Consider the following 15,803-nt stretch of genomic DNA (forward strand, 5'->3'; position numbering starts at 1 on the left):
ATTTTCGGCTCAACTGGGTGGAGCCTGACGGCGTCTCCTTCTCCCAGGCTGTAGCGCTGGCCAATCGCAGCGCTCAGCTCATAGCCTGAGAGGGTTTTTTTTTCTCTCAGGCTATGAGCTGAGCGCTGCGATTGGCCAGCGCTACAGCCTGGGAAAAGGAGACGCCGGCAGGCTCCACCCAGTTGAGCCGAACATATGAAGATACCGGAGCCTATAGCGGGAGAACGGAGCGACGCCCAGGGATAATATTAAGTGCAGGGAGATCCCTGGGCGCCGCTCTCCATGTCTGTATGCTTAGTTTCGATTTTTTATTCTAGTGAAAGGTCCTCTTTAAGTAATAAATATTTTATGAGGTATGACTTTCTGTTTTAAAAGCAGAGAAATAGAAATGTAGAAAATTCTAATTTTTTTTTAGGGGGGGTAAATTTGGAATTTTTTCATAAATAAAGGTGAAATATGTTGACTCAAATTTATGACTATCATGAAGTACAATGTGCCACGAGAAGTGTTACAAAGTTATTACCACATAAAGCGATACATGTCAGATTTGCAAAAAGGGACCTAGGCAGGAGGGCAAAAAGTGTCCTGGGGTATGAGGGGTTAACTTCTATGGAAGTTCCAAAAACAGCATATTGTCCATATCAGTGCATGTAGAAGCCATGCTTACGAGGAATACTCCTCCTTTAATAGTAAATACATGACTTCACTTCTACTTCACTAACGTCTCTCCTCCTCACTGTCACAGTAGCCTGCATCATATTGCTTTAATTCTCCAGTTACATCACAGTTAAATTGAGACAGCTTTCTAATATTACAGCATCTTAGGTGAAGCCATTCCTTTTGGTTCCTCCTAAAATACCCTTATTATGGTCACACCCCTCTTTCAAGATTTTGTTTTTCTTAAGAAAGAAATAACAAGCAGAAAGGAGAAAAAAAAACTTTTTGGTTTTCTGTGAAATTGAAAAGTAATCTGGGGGCTGGAATCCACTCAAAACCTCTCGGTCTCTGCCCCTTCTCTCTTCTTACACCGTCCCACCCCTCTTTCTTAAAGAGAGTTTACCCATCCTGAGTACTCACATGTTAAACCTTCTCCTGTGCTGAGCTGCACACTGCTGACTGCTCCCAGGCTGCAAGGTGCTTAGTAGTAGCAGGCTGCACCACTTCTCCAGCTGTTCTTCCTTCAGAGAATCATAGCTGTCTTCTTCAGGAGTCAGAGACAGAAGCAACCTGATGCCAAACAGACAGCTGGGACCACAAAGGTAAGCCACAGGTCTGTACAGGCACTTTATCCCAAATAGTCTCATATTGTGTGGAAAGTTGATGGGACTCATTAGCTTCTACTTTAAAACAGATTTCTCATGAACCGCACTTTATAGACTGCACCATTTGCAGAAAAGAAGTGTATTCATGAATTACTGAGAGCCAAGTGATGGGGAAGACAACTGGTGTGCACCATTCTTCAATAATTGTTACCTTGGTGAATCTTTTACTTGGAAAATGTCATATTTGGACCAAATTGTGCATGAATCATCAGCAACCTTCGGCACTCCAGCTGCTGTGAAACTACAACTCCCAGAATCAAACACGCTCAGCTGTTCTTCTAACTCCCACGAAAGTGAATGAAGCATTCTGGGAGTTGTAGTTTTTGAACAGCTGGAGTGCCGGAGTTTGCCGATCCCTGATCTAGATAAATGTAAAGCAACAGGTGCACACATTTTCCTGCAGTAAACTATGGGTTTGTATATCAGGGGGATGTAAGAAGTAGGTTCCTATGATCAGTATGGGGAAGATAGTGGATCAATTCCAGGTACTAGACATCACTGCCTATGTATTGGGTGCAGTATTGATCTACTCATATCTGCATAAGGAGGAGAGGAAGTGAGTAATATAATGATGTCAGGTAGGTATCTGCTGAATGCGTACTAGGAAGGTGTAAAATGTCTGGGTTATGCTGACTGAATGAGATTATATAAGAGGTAGGTATTCTTCTGAAGGTTTGGTAGACTGTGGTCAGAAAAAATTATTTCCTGTCTAGGGCCTATTAGGAGGATGTAACAGGTATATAGGTGTTCTGATAAATATCCATAAGAAACTGTAAGAGGTAAATGAGGACTTGGTGAGAGAAGTTGTGTTAAATGCTCAATAAGAGGTAGGTGTTCTGCTGACAGTATATTGAGTGCATTTAGTTTGCAACATGTGTAGTGTAATAAGATGAGAGCTAAGTGATCTGCCTATTCACAAGGTGTAGGAGAGCTAGAGAATGTGAATTAATATGGAAGAGGTACCCTAGGGGCTCTATTAATGTTCATTAGAAGCATGTAAATGATGGGTGTCTTGTGGAATGTATGTTTTTCTGCTATATCTATATCATGGCATAGTGAGAGGGAAGTCATCCACAAAAGGATAGAAGAGGTTGAGAATGGAGGAAGGTTCTACTGCACTAAAGAAATGTCAGAGGTAAATAATCTGGAGACCAGTGATGGCCAGTTCGCATTGTTCGCCCGCGAACAAATGCGGGCTGCCATCTTTTCTCACCGGTAAGCCCTTACCTGTGCCTGCACCGCGAGCCGGTCTGAAACAAATGCGGTCACCGGGGGCAGGCACTTCCGAGAACGACCCGATGAAGGCCCCCGGCAGGTGTTCTTGGAACTGCCTGCTCCCGGTGACCGCATTTGATTTCAGACCGGCTCACGCACAGGCACAGGTAAGGACTTACCTGTGCATCGGCGGACTTCACTGCTGGAGACAGTATCAGAACATGATTTGAGGTGACGTTCTGCTGAAAGTGTATTAGGAGGATGGACAGTAGGGTTTGTAGGATGTGAGGGCCAAATTTGTAGTAAAGGATGTAAGCGGTACTGTGGGCATTGTTCAAAATGTATTTTCAACTAAATTGGATATGGCATGGGTGACTGAGATAAAGTAGGTGACTTGGATGTATCCTCCTTAAATTAGGGATACAGAAGTGCAATGTAGCTTTTCTACTAATACTCAGATAGGATACAGTACGCAGTACATGCACACCACACAACAGTCAAAGTGGTGTTCTAGTGAGTGCATTACAACAATGGGGGTGATTTGCTTATCGAAATGCACAAGAATTCTAGAGCAAAAACTACCACTAAACTTTGCACCATGTTTATGAAGTGCTTTAGACATATTTGTAGATTAGTTCGGGCACGGCTTAAAAGGAAAGAGAGAAGACTACCAGAAAATAGGTGTGCTTTAAGATGTGACAATGTATGGCAAAAACTTTGGCACAAAATTCTGGCATAACATAAGCCAACCAATAGGTGGCATGAACTTAGTCCAGAAAGTCTAAAAGTGTGCCAGATGTATCATCCAACATCCACCTCTGTGATCAATCTAGTGTATTTTTAGACAAGTCCTAGGTTTACATTATCTGAATATTAGACATTATTTAATACATCAATCCATTGTAAGTGGTGCTGTACTTTTCTTTGTTGAGTCCTAAAAGTACCAGAAATGTTATATAGTAGTATTAAAAGGGTTTTCCGGGATTTTGATACTGATGACCTATCTCAGCGATTAGCTTGAGAAGGCACTGTGCGTCTTTCTAGCGGGTTACCAGGCACAGCGGCATAGATTGTATAGCAGCTGTGCTTGGTATCGCAACTTGGTAAGCTTGGAGCGCCGGTGCCTTCTCAAACAGTTGATCAGCAGAGGACCCAGGTGTCTGACCCCCACCAATCAGATACTGATGACCTAGCTTGAGGATAGGTCATCATTAGTAAAATTCCAGAAAATCACTTTAAAAAAATGTTTCTTTGCTAGCTCTCACCTCAACTTTGAAATCCATAATATCTCCCTCACTATTCTTGACTTTGAAGATAGATCTTGCATTTTCATGGCAAGATTTTACTTTCTTGACTCCAATAGAAACTATGTTCACCAGTAGTCTTACACTTACATAGGTAAAATTATTTGTTCCATTTTTTACACCAACTAATTATACTCTTCTTTATAGAAAATTAGGGCAGAGGTTTTTGTCTCATTGGATTTGGAGTGTGATATGTATGTGAGATGACTTGTCCTGTTTATTCACTTTAAGAATTTGGTTGGGGCTACATAGTGATATGTGTCACATGACATGAAGATCGCAAGGCCACACAGCGATATTGCACCTAATGACTTGAATTGGGTTGCAATGCGACAGTCAAACATGACAATACTGCGACAAAGCAGTCACAAAAAATCCAACACTGCTTTTGATTGCAGGATGCAAGTCACACATGACTTGCGTGCAACTTTTCTGCGATTTGGCTGTGTTTGTACAGCTAAATCACAGCTCTAAAACTGCTGCACGACAGCAAGTTGCAGACAAGTTGCATTAATGTTTTTGGGGTTGTGCAACTTATATGAGACTTGCTGTTACGCAAGACATGTCACCGTGTTGCCCCTGCCTAAGCCTTCTCAATGGTTGTAGTTTAAGCCTATGGGGCTTCATTTTAGATGTCTGTATATTAGAAGTAAGTAATGGCATAAAACTTTATACTATAGACGGTTTCTAACCATAACTGTATCGTACAACATATTACTTACTTTGGAATATTGTCCCTTCCTTTCATTATTGTTTTCTAATTAACTGAGATAACTAATCAGGATGATGCCATAATACCATGGTTGCCAATTGTCCCAAATTTGATGGGATTGTCCCTGATCAAATTTGGGCTTTCCCAGACTCAAAATGGACGTAGTTGTCGTTAACCCTGCCCACAAGTGGGTATTCTCGGGCGGAGGTAGGTTTTTAGATGCCCCAAATTTACCAACTTAAACGTTAGTTAGTATGTACTACTATGATACCCATACTACTTTTAGTATCTCATCATGGTTTCAGTTAAGATTAAAAGCTATGGACACCTTCAGGAGCAGTTTTATTTTCAATTACTGCATTCTAATTATCTTGGACTAGGAAAAAATGTTTCCAATTGGTCTGTATTAAAAATGTTTAACAATTTGACCTCTTCAGCCTTTACTTTTCACTTATTTTGTAGACTTTTGCTTTTTCTCAATGAATTCCGTTAGAGAGCTGCTCTGATGGCTCGATCTGTAGGACTTATCCTTAGCTCCTTCGACAACTCATAAATGCTTATTTAAGCCATATTCTTGTCAGTTCGATGATAATTTAGCATAAATGAGTATTTATGAGCCATCATAAAAGTAAAGATAAGCGCTACAGGTTGAGTCGTCAGAGCAGCTCCCTGACAGAATTCCCTGAAAAGGATGAGAAACAGCTTGTAAATGCAGTGAAACATGAAAGATGTAGAAGACAACCTGTTTAAAATGTTTAATACAGGCCAATAGAAAAAATGAGTTATAGCCTAACATGAGGGCCAATAATAAAAAAAAAGTGCCCTAAAGCTGTCGATATAGACAAAGCAGCCCAATCAAATATGGATTTCTCTGCATTTTGCAGGTTGTTGAGAAAACATGTATCAGGGGAACTCAGGATTTATGCTTTAGTTAAAGAGCTGCACTATGTCTCCACACAAAATGCAGTAACAATGAGTCCAGCTGATCCTAAGAAAGTAGCTTATGCCACCTTTTACCCTAATCTGAGTACAGTAGGAATTCTGTATTCGGCTGATTTTACAATGTTCCCATTAATAACTCTGAGGCAAAGAATACATTGATAACGTCAAGGGGTTGTCCGGGCTTTTAACATTGATGGACTATCCTCAGGATAGGTCATCAATATCAAAATGGAGGGGGGGGGGCCCGACACCCAGCACCCCTGCCAATCAGCTGTATGAAGGGAAGGTGCACAGAGTGCGCACGTGCCGTCTCCTGTCTCTCTTCCTGCTCACCGCTGCTATCTATGGCCAAGCAGCAGCAGAGCAGGAAGAGAGAAGGGAGATGGCACGTGCACACTACGTGCGCCTTCCCTTCATACAACTGATCGGCGGATTTGCCAGGCGTTGGATACCCCCCCATCTGATATTGATGAACTATACTAAAGAGAACCACTTTAATGGGTCCAAATGTCAGAGAAAAACAATGGAAAGAAGGAAGGAAGGGAGGAAGGAAGGAGGGAAAAAAAGAGGAAGGAAATAAGGAAGGGAAGGGGAGGGAGGGAGGGAGGAAAGGATGAAATAAGAAAGGAATGAAGGGTGAAAGGAAGGGTGGTAGGACTAGGGATGATAGAAAGGAGAGGGAGGGCGCAAGGAAAGAAGAAAGAAAGAAAGAAAAAGAAAAAAAAAGAAAGAAAGAGAAAAAAAAAGAAAGAAAGAGAGAGAGAGAGAAAGAGAGAAAGAAAGAAACAGAACCAAAGCTTAAGATGTTTGGACAGACTGAATGGAAATGTGATGATGTTTGCTTCAGTGTCCTGCTGCTATTCTGGTTGCCACGTGCTCTGGAAGGGGTCAAGGGCAGTGTTGGCAGGGACAGTAGAAGAGGTGTTCACAAGCAGTCTGGCAGTGGCAGGGAGATGCTAAAGTTATATGGCTGCTGCTGTGTATAGAGACTTGGGAAACATCCTTAGCTAGCATGTAAGATCTCTGTATTTTTTTCTACTAGAAGCTGCAATATAATCTGTAGACTTTATTTCTACAACATCTAGTGTTTTATGATGCTTCATGTATTTTATGTGATGGCATTTTACCCCCATAGGTTCCCATTTATATAGTTATGTACCGTAAATGTAGATAGTTATTACTAGGTTTCCTTTGTGGGGTGTCAGAACCGTAGGAAATACATTCCAAATGTTGAATGGAAAAGAATGAATACATTCTTTCCTACACTATGTTCTTTCTGAGCAAAGTAAGGATTTTAAAACATGTGCCTGAGGTTAACAGCGTTCAAGTATTTTCTTCTTTTAACATAGGTAATAGTAGTAATAATAAATAAGTAATAAAGTGAGGCTCGAGCTTGGTACAACCAAGAAATGTAACATTAGAGAATTGCATGGCGGCAATTCCTTAATACTTATCGTTACACAATATTGCTCCTTTTTGACTGGGAATAATGCAGGTTATAGAACAATGCAGCTATTCAGCCCTGTGGTTGCTGTTGCCAGAATATATGTCACTCTGCGAATTAAGAAACCCCCAAAAAGGCTGCTTCAGTGTAGGACATCTAAACAACCTTTTTAATGCATGAAAAATCGGAACACATAATGCAATAAAAGTGGCGCTTGGAACATGGTAAATGTCAACATTTTCATCAGCAGGATTATATGGCTACTTGTGTAAGCCATGGATAATCTAAGAAAGCTGCACCACAACACTATGTGTGAATGTGGCCTAATACCATAATGACATGTTCAGTGATTCAGATCCCTTTGGAGCTATGAGGAGTAAACACGGTGGGAGACTTTTCATTGAGATCTAAGTTGTCTTCACTCAACAGTTCTGGACTACTGAGTTTATATCACTGGAATTTCAGTGGGGCAGAAGGTGAGTGGCCTAAGCCACCTGTATGCCCTAGGTGCAGGCAGAGGTAGCATTTATTTATTATCCTGTATGCAAACCTCAGCATAGCCAGATCCAGCATATTACTGCAACCATGTTGTCATTTATCAAGCTTGGTGCTAAGGAAAACTGGAATAATTGCATATAGCAACCAATCAGATTGATCCTTTCATCTTCCAAAGGACCTCTGAAACCCTATGTCAGTAGTGTGGAAGTACATTGGTACATGTTTTACCATACAGAATGATACTCCAAGTAAAAATGTACTGTGAGTAGATTGCAATGTGAATTTAATGTCATTTAGTTTGTCATAATTAGTATAACTATAATTAAAAGTTAGTTCATTTTAAGGGGGTTGGGTCACCTCAAACATTGGTGTCATATCACTAGGATATGTCACCAATATCTCTAGAACAGAGCCTGCAAAGTAAACGAGACCGTACTGAGCCTGCACAGCCACCCTCCATTTATTTCTATGGGACTGTCGACAATACCCAAGCACGCTGCGCAGCTATTTCCATAAAAAAGAATTGAGGGTGGCAGCGCAAGCGTGGTACACTCTCCTTCACTTTGGTCGCTCCATTCTAGAGACAGGTGCAGGTTGCAGAGGAGGGAATCATACCTATCTGACAGTGGTGGCACATACTAGTGATATGCCACCAATGTGTGAGATGAGACAAACCCTTAAAGGGAACCTGTCACCTGGATTTTGGGTACAGAGCTGAGGACATGGGTTGCTAGATGATCACTAGCACATCCGCAATACCTAGTCCCCATAGCTCTGTGTGCTTTTATTGTGCTTTGATACATATGCAAATTAACCTGAGATGAGTCAGAGCTGAAAATATGACTCTTCTCTGGTCACACAAGTAAGATATGACTCTTTTATGTTAATTTGCATAAAAGGCGGGAAGTAAAAAATTGCATAATACTTATTGAATTTGTCTGCAAATGAAATTAAAAGTGTAATTTATATGTTTAGGGTAACACAATGAACATTTAGAAACGCTCAGTCAGGGTAGCGTAGTAGAGGTGACAGGTTCCCTTAAAGCCTTGTAATATCTGGAACTGTGACTATTGTATAGTAGCTGTGAAGCTTAGAATCCAAGTGTAGCAAGTGGGAGGCTTGAGGCCCTTTAAAGGTAGTGGTTGACCCCCAACAAGGACCTACAATCTCCCTCCTCATAATGGGTGTTGAATGCAAACACGTTCAGTCCATGACTGCAGATGTTAGCTCTTCATCTAGAGTCTAGAGTTGGCTTGTGGCATTTGCCAATGGTCTTGACTTTCTAGGAATCCATATGAATAAACCATTGACAACAGCCATATTGGTCCTTTAGATAGACATACATACATGTATCACTTTGACATTTGCATAAATCTTTCAGTGGAGCCCATTTAATTGTTTTACTAAATAAAAAGATCCATAAAGACCTACTAGTACTAAACTATGTTACTAGTAAAACCTTTGTTCCATATTTTCTCAAAAACATATATGTAATATACAAAAGTATATACTCATTCAAAATCCTCTCTATAGACCAAAGCATGTATATATTTCTCTAGGGGGTAAATAGTGGTCTGTAGAGTACATGTTTGGATTGTATTCGTACAAGAACACATTTAACTACCATAAGAACGATCTGAGTGGCTATAGGAAATGAAGTGAGGCCCATGTTTAATTTGATGCCCACACAGGCTTCCTATTCTTCTTGTAATTGAGTCTGCTGGAGTGCAGACTTCTCATACACACAATACATGCTGGGTCAGCTTGAGGAAATGTTGCAGAACTGCTGTTGACTGTTATTGCAATATATCAAAAATGATGGAATTCCTTCTCCGTCTGTAACATTTGGTAGCTGGTAAGAAAGAATTGTAGCCTAAATACAAATTAAATGCATTAAAGACAGTGATTTTAAATAGCGCGCCTGAAGATTAAATAACCATTACATTTCTTGGATTCCTTACTTTCACATAACTAATAAGACTAAGATTAAAAGGATCACGTTGCAAGACCTAAATGTGTCCTGCCAGATAATCCATAGTAAAATAACACATGAATATGCCATGTACATAAATGTCGGATTTCCCTGAATACAAGAGAAATATTTGTAATTTAACACAAAACATATATAATCATAAAAGTATTTTACAACTCATCATAACCACTCACACCATATAGACTATATGCATTGGCTGGAGTGGTGTAACGATATTGAGAATAAGAAGTATGTTCTCTCGACTGATAGATCCTTTCCAGGGGATAGGTGTCTGGCGGATGTTCAAAAGCTAAGACCCACAACAATCATGATAACGGGAGTCCTGTGTTCCTATACGAATGGAGCAAGCTGTGTACTCAACTTCTCTTTAGCAGTCCCATTGAGATGAATTAATGCTGAGATTAATGCTTGGACCACCACTCCATTCACATGAGCCGGATACAGGACCCCCCTTCTCATGATCAGTGAGGACTCCAGTGGTCCTACCACTGCTGATCAGACTCTTTTCATTTATGCTGTAATAAGTTTTAATATTAGGACATCCCCTTTAACCATCAGCCACTTTTATTTCAGTACTTCAGGATGCATGCACTTTTATGTACTTGAGAAGATGCTTGTACAATTGATTAAAATTATCTTTGAACACATGAAGATTTGGTGTTAGGTTAGTACTACAAAAAATACAAGATGGTAGTGATAGTGCTTAAAAGGAGTCCATATTAGGACATAATTGGAGAACTAGCATAAAATAAGGATAGCTTACTTTCCCATAGCAGCCAATCAGATTCCAACTTTCATTTTCCAAGGGAAGTCTAAGCCAGTTTTCCTTTTAAAGGGAACCTGTCATGTGCATATTATAATCTAACTAATTATATACAATCATTAACTACTAAAAAGTGCCTTAGATGTATTCACTTACTGGTGTGACAGATGGTTACCTCATAATATACACACAAAGATGCCGCATGCCGTATGCTAATAGCCACTCCCCTGCCTACCTGCTGCTGATTCATATGGAAAATAACTGTCATTCAGCAGCAGGTAGGCGGGAAGAGTCAGGAGCTCATGAATATTCATGACTCATCATTATCAACTGGAGCTTTTCAATACAAGATGTTGGCAGATTGACTGGGTCAGTTAAAGAAAGTGACCCAGCATTTTGCTAAGAGAATCAGTCACTTATTTATGTTGCCCTTAGTTAGGACACCATAAAACTGGTGACAGGTTCCCTTTAAACCAGTTTTGATAAATCTCCTGTGTAATGTTCTGCTTTTAGTCAGTATAACATGGTATAAATGCGGCATTTTTGGAGCAGTAAATTCACATACCTCCACAAAATTTGCAGTAAATTAAAAACCTATCTGTATTGACTTGCCAATACTATAGCTAGAGATCATAGCCAAAATCCCCATTGCTAACACTCACATAGCTTAGGGTTACTTTTCTAACAATGCAAGGGTTAAGCTCCACTTCCAAACAGACCATTGTACCACCATATAATGCAGATTTCTAGACCTAGCATAGGCCTTCACTTAGTAGTGGGAAAGGAAACTTACTCCTAAGTTGATCAGTCTATACCCCTTTGAATCCATAGCTTTTCCCTGTGTAATAACCCAGTCACTGACTATATAATCACAGCTAACTAGTCCATTAAGTAGCAAGTGCCAGGCTTTTTGGGCATTCTTCTCTCTAGCTTCATGGACAAGCTGCCCACCTCAAGGGCACACCCTCTCCTTCCTGTTACATTCTTTTATGAAATGTCCCGAGGGGAAAAATGACTTTGTGCTGATTTGTCTGGGCTGTGTGTTCACCTCCAAATTAGTCTTTTATGAAACAGCCAAGCTCAGAAGACTTAATTTCATTAAAAACATTCTTTTCATATTTTTATAAAGCCCGGAAAATCCACAGTGCTTACACGGGGAATGCAGTCGGAATGTAAATGGGCTTATTGTGCATTAGGTACTCTGTAATATAAAGAAAGGGGAGGCAGGGGAAGTTAACTACAGTATGTGGCGCCTGTAAAAAAATAGGTGATTATAATTATTGAATTGAAGACAGCATCTAAAAAACTCTTTTTTTCTTTAATATGATAAGACATTTTTATACATTTTTAAAATAGGAAGTGCCATCTATCCACTGAAAATACAGGATGGCGAAGGTATGGCGTTGTGTGAGTCAAAATGACAAAGAGTGGTATGCAGACTCAAGGTGACCTACAGGGGAGTGGGTGATCCCCCTGGTGGACCCCCTACGGTGTCCTCCCACTCTCCCCACACGAATGGTGCAGTATACTCGCACTACATTCAGGTAGGCAGGCTTCAGCATCTCATCAAGCTTAGGAGCCCATATAATAAAGTGGGTAGTTTATTTAAAGTTGTTGTCTTAATACAGCAATAGCATTTATCATGTAGAGAAAGTTAATACAAGGCACTTACTAATGTATTGTGATTGTCCATATTGCCTCCTTCATTTTTCCATCACATTATACACTGCTTGTATCCAGGGGTTACGACCATCCTGCAATCCAGCAGAGGTGGCCATGTTCGCACACTATAGGAAAAAGTGCCGACCTCTCTAGTGGCCCAGACCGTGGGAGCTCACATAGGCATGGATGCCATCCCGCCCACCTCGTATCTGCGCTGCGGCGGCGATCATAACCCCTGAAAGTGAGCAGTGTATAATGGGATAGAAAAACGAATCAAGCCAGCAAAAGAGGCAATATGGACAATCACTATACATTAGTAAGTGCCTTGTGTTAACTTAGTGTGCATGATAAATGTAATTTGCTGAAGCGACACCGTTTATTAGTGTATACACACATAGAATGGCTGTGACTGGCCAGTATAATCTGTCCCCAAGGCTCAATTTAAGTGGTTAGTTTAAATTTTAGGACAACTCCCTTTGACAATCAATTTGAAAAAGTTTTTGATCACACTGCAGCCTCTCCATTTTTGCTCAACCTTTACAGGGCATGCCACAAATGAATGGGGTTCCACCAATTTCAGCCCACCACATTCTTCCTGTACTTCAGGGGAGAAGTGGCTCCAGACAAACACAATGGAGAATGCAGTGGATGGGGGTCACAGTGGGGTAATATCCGCATGTACCTTTACAGAGGGCCTTCAGTGAGTAAGAGTTATGTGGGTCATCATGCAAAAACATGGCTGAATAATTTTATCCATACTGGAGCAGATTTCAAAAATAATGTCTCTTCCACTATCAGATGGAACCTGCAGCTGTAACTACTACTACGGCACCGCTTCATTCGAGAATTTCCCTCCTCCCAACACCATTTTTACCTAGGATATTAATATGCACAGATCTCATAGCATACATAGTGCCCCATAGCCAGGCATTATGTAAAGCTATAGGAAAGTACTTTGCATAGAAGATTGGTCCGGTCGTGTTCCACGCATCCACGTTTATGGTGAGCTAGGAAACTAATTTTTTCTTTTACACTAAACCTATAGGCCCTGATTAATCTTGCCTTCGCCCCAGATTTCTGACTTCAAAAATTCGCAAAAGGGGGCTTTTGCAAGTTTTTGAACTTATTTGTGAAAGAAATGTTGTGACTTTTAGCCCTTTTACACCGCTCACACCAGTTTTGAAATATAGACGGGTAAGTGTGTGTGGTTAGCTATGTTAATTATTTTCACTCCAGATTTATCAATCCAGATGTATAAATATATAATTCATAAGATGCAGATTGTTCACAAGACTGTAGAATTTGACTCCACCTACAGCAGTCGCCTTTTCTGAGTACTAATTGTGTCTTGTGGTACTCGGGTACAAATCCCAGGACATACGGTAGGGCCGAATTGTATAATAACCTAATGACTGGCAAGAAAATGATATGAAGCACAATAGCACATATTAACAATGGCAGACAATAATGTACGGTAATAAAATCTCAGACTACAAGAACACAGTGATAATGGTAATAGATGAAGAAGATGCAGTCCAGCGGTGACGCAGATGGGAGACATTCATTTTATTTCAACCCCTAAGACAGACATACTTGAAGGGGGCTAGCTGTATAACTCAGTGCGATTGCTAGGCCAGCTCCTTTCAAGAACATCACTAGAGCTACACATTGACACATGTTGGAGCCAACCCAGAAGTGCAGCAGAACTGGCGCTGGTAATCAGACTTTGGAGCAGCTATGGTACTCAAAGTATATTAGCAAGAGCAATCACTTTATATGTCAAGCACATTAAAACAACTTTTTATCTGGCCAAACAAGCCTATTAAATCTAACAAAAACCCCACTTCTGCCTTTCCCTTACATAATTAAACATCATCCTTATTTGTGGTGTTACTTTTGGGAGGCACTGCATCAATGTAAAGTATCTGGTTGGGCGCTCTTGAAAACGCAAGTAATGGTCTGAAACCCCAAGACATCCCACATCTGACCATCAAAAGAAGCATAATAATAAAGAGACAGATGTCAGCTAGGTTCCCAGTAATTTTCTGCTGTTCCGGATTACATGTGGTTATCCTCAACTGGTAATAATGTTGTGCGCCAGCTGAAGGCTGCATCTGGATGAGGCACATGTTATTTTTTCTATATCTATCTATTCCCTTTCCTAGTATATTACAGGGATTGAAATATGATTAGAAACATTGCCTATTAAGAATGTTAGAATAATGTTAGTATAAAGCATGTTGAAACGGTCTTAGTCAATAAAACATCATACCATGAAACTGAAATTATACTGCATTTTCAGTGTCAGCAACCAGTAAATAGACAGATGCATCCATAAAATGCAGAATCCAAACTTTTCTGAAATCTGAGAGCAAAACATCATATAGACACAGGGCTACAGACCCTTTACCATTCCCCAAAATCTTTAGTCAGTTTGCTTGACATACAAGGCAGGCTGTGGTAGACTAACACAGTCTGTTTAACCTAAGCCCTGTCCACTACTTATCTGTAAGAGAGCACATTTCAGTCCCTGAAGTCTATACTGTCTAAAGGATCCCATCAAAGCAATTGTCTTATTGTAATATTGTTCACCAGACTGCATAAGTGATCTTTACCTTTAGCCTTTCCAAGTACTGACAAGGTGTCTTGGTACTCAGATACCCCAAGGACTTACAGTAGAGCAGAATTGCATAAGAATCGGATGGACCTGTATCAACTCTGCCAAGTTGATGCAACAAATACACAGAATCAGCTTACCTATAGATGACAGGAACTGAATGATGATAGTATTCAGATAGAAAGTGGTGAATGGCAGCTAAAGTGACCCTGATCTGCACTATTACCCAGCAAGAAAGCCAAATAAAAACCAAACTGTAAACTGGATAACAAATATATCTACTATGCTATCAGCAATGAAAGATAGTAGAACCACAGGTTACACTGACATAATACCCATAAGGCTCCTTTCACATCACCGTTTCTCCTTTCCGTTCTCCGGCTCCGTTGAGGAGCAGGAGAACGGAAAGGACGGATTCTGCAGATAACTGAGGCCTAACTGAGCGTAACGGAGCCTAAAGACCCCATAGACTATAATGGGGTCTGTTCTGTGTCCGCTCAGAATATGATTTTTGAGCGGAGACGAAAGTCCTGCATGCAACTGAAAATCTCTCACGGAAATACTGGTCTGCTTAATTTGGTGTTTTGGAGAAGCATCACTGTGTAAGGCCACCACATATATGCAGATGCACCTGACAGTTGTGCTAACATCATCATTACAAAAAAAGAATAGTAGTATAGTCTGGACTAAAGGACAAATCCGTGCTGATAGGGAGTCGTGCCAGACAGTGTAGGCAATAGAATAGGGAAATCTGGGCTACTGTGTCTCCCAGTGCCCCGGACAAAAGCCTGTGAATATGGACAGACTGCCTGCTACCAGGAAATTAATTATCTGTGTAAGGCTACTTTCACACTAGCAGCAGCCTTCTCCGGCAGGCTGTTCCGGCGGGGGAACAGCCTGCCAGTTTTGTGCTATCGCATGTCCACCGTGCCGCCGGAAGTCAGCTCCGGCCCCATTCACTATGATGGGGGCGGCCGGAATAAAACTACGACAGTGTGAAGTGAAGACCCTACTTGTTCTGAAGGCTGGGCTTTAAATATATGGATGTACCTTATTTGGCTAGGCATTGTAGCGAAAAGCAGCTGCGAACGACTGTAGATCTTTGGTGTACAGTATAGTTTATTACAGAGATAATGAAATCTATCAAATCATTGCTTATTTATATGTCCTTGCAAACTGTCCCCAAATCCAGATATATATTTATAGTCATCCCATTTACTGTATATTTGCAGCTGAGCAGTGATGTCCCATAGCTGTCACAATATGTCTAGATTTACTTGCTGACAGAATTACAATATACCATCTAGTCACAGCTTAGTTCTAATTATATA

General features: G+C 40.7%; 1 protein-coding gene across 2 annotated transcripts in view; it reads left to right on the forward strand.

The window, feature by feature from the left end:
- The first annotated feature begins 1,070 nt into the window (after positions 1-1,070).
- COL8A2 (collagen type VIII alpha 2 chain) overlaps positions 1,071-15,803 on the forward strand; it is a 148,566-nt gene continuing 133,833 nt past the window's right edge. The window contains exon 1 of one of the 2 annotated variants that reach the window (XM_044287656.1): positions 1,071-1,270. The gene's annotated coding sequence lies outside the window, so the exon portion shown is untranslated. The remainder of the gene's footprint in view (positions 1,271-15,803) is intronic. The other variant, XM_044287655.1, reaches the window with a different exon arrangement.

Source organism: Bufo gargarizans, chromosome 3 (assembly GCF_014858855.1).
Source record: "Bufo gargarizans isolate SCDJY-AF-19 chromosome 3, ASM1485885v1, whole genome shotgun sequence".
NCBI classification, from domain to species: Eukaryota; Metazoa; Chordata; class Amphibia; order Anura; family Bufonidae; genus Bufo; species Bufo gargarizans.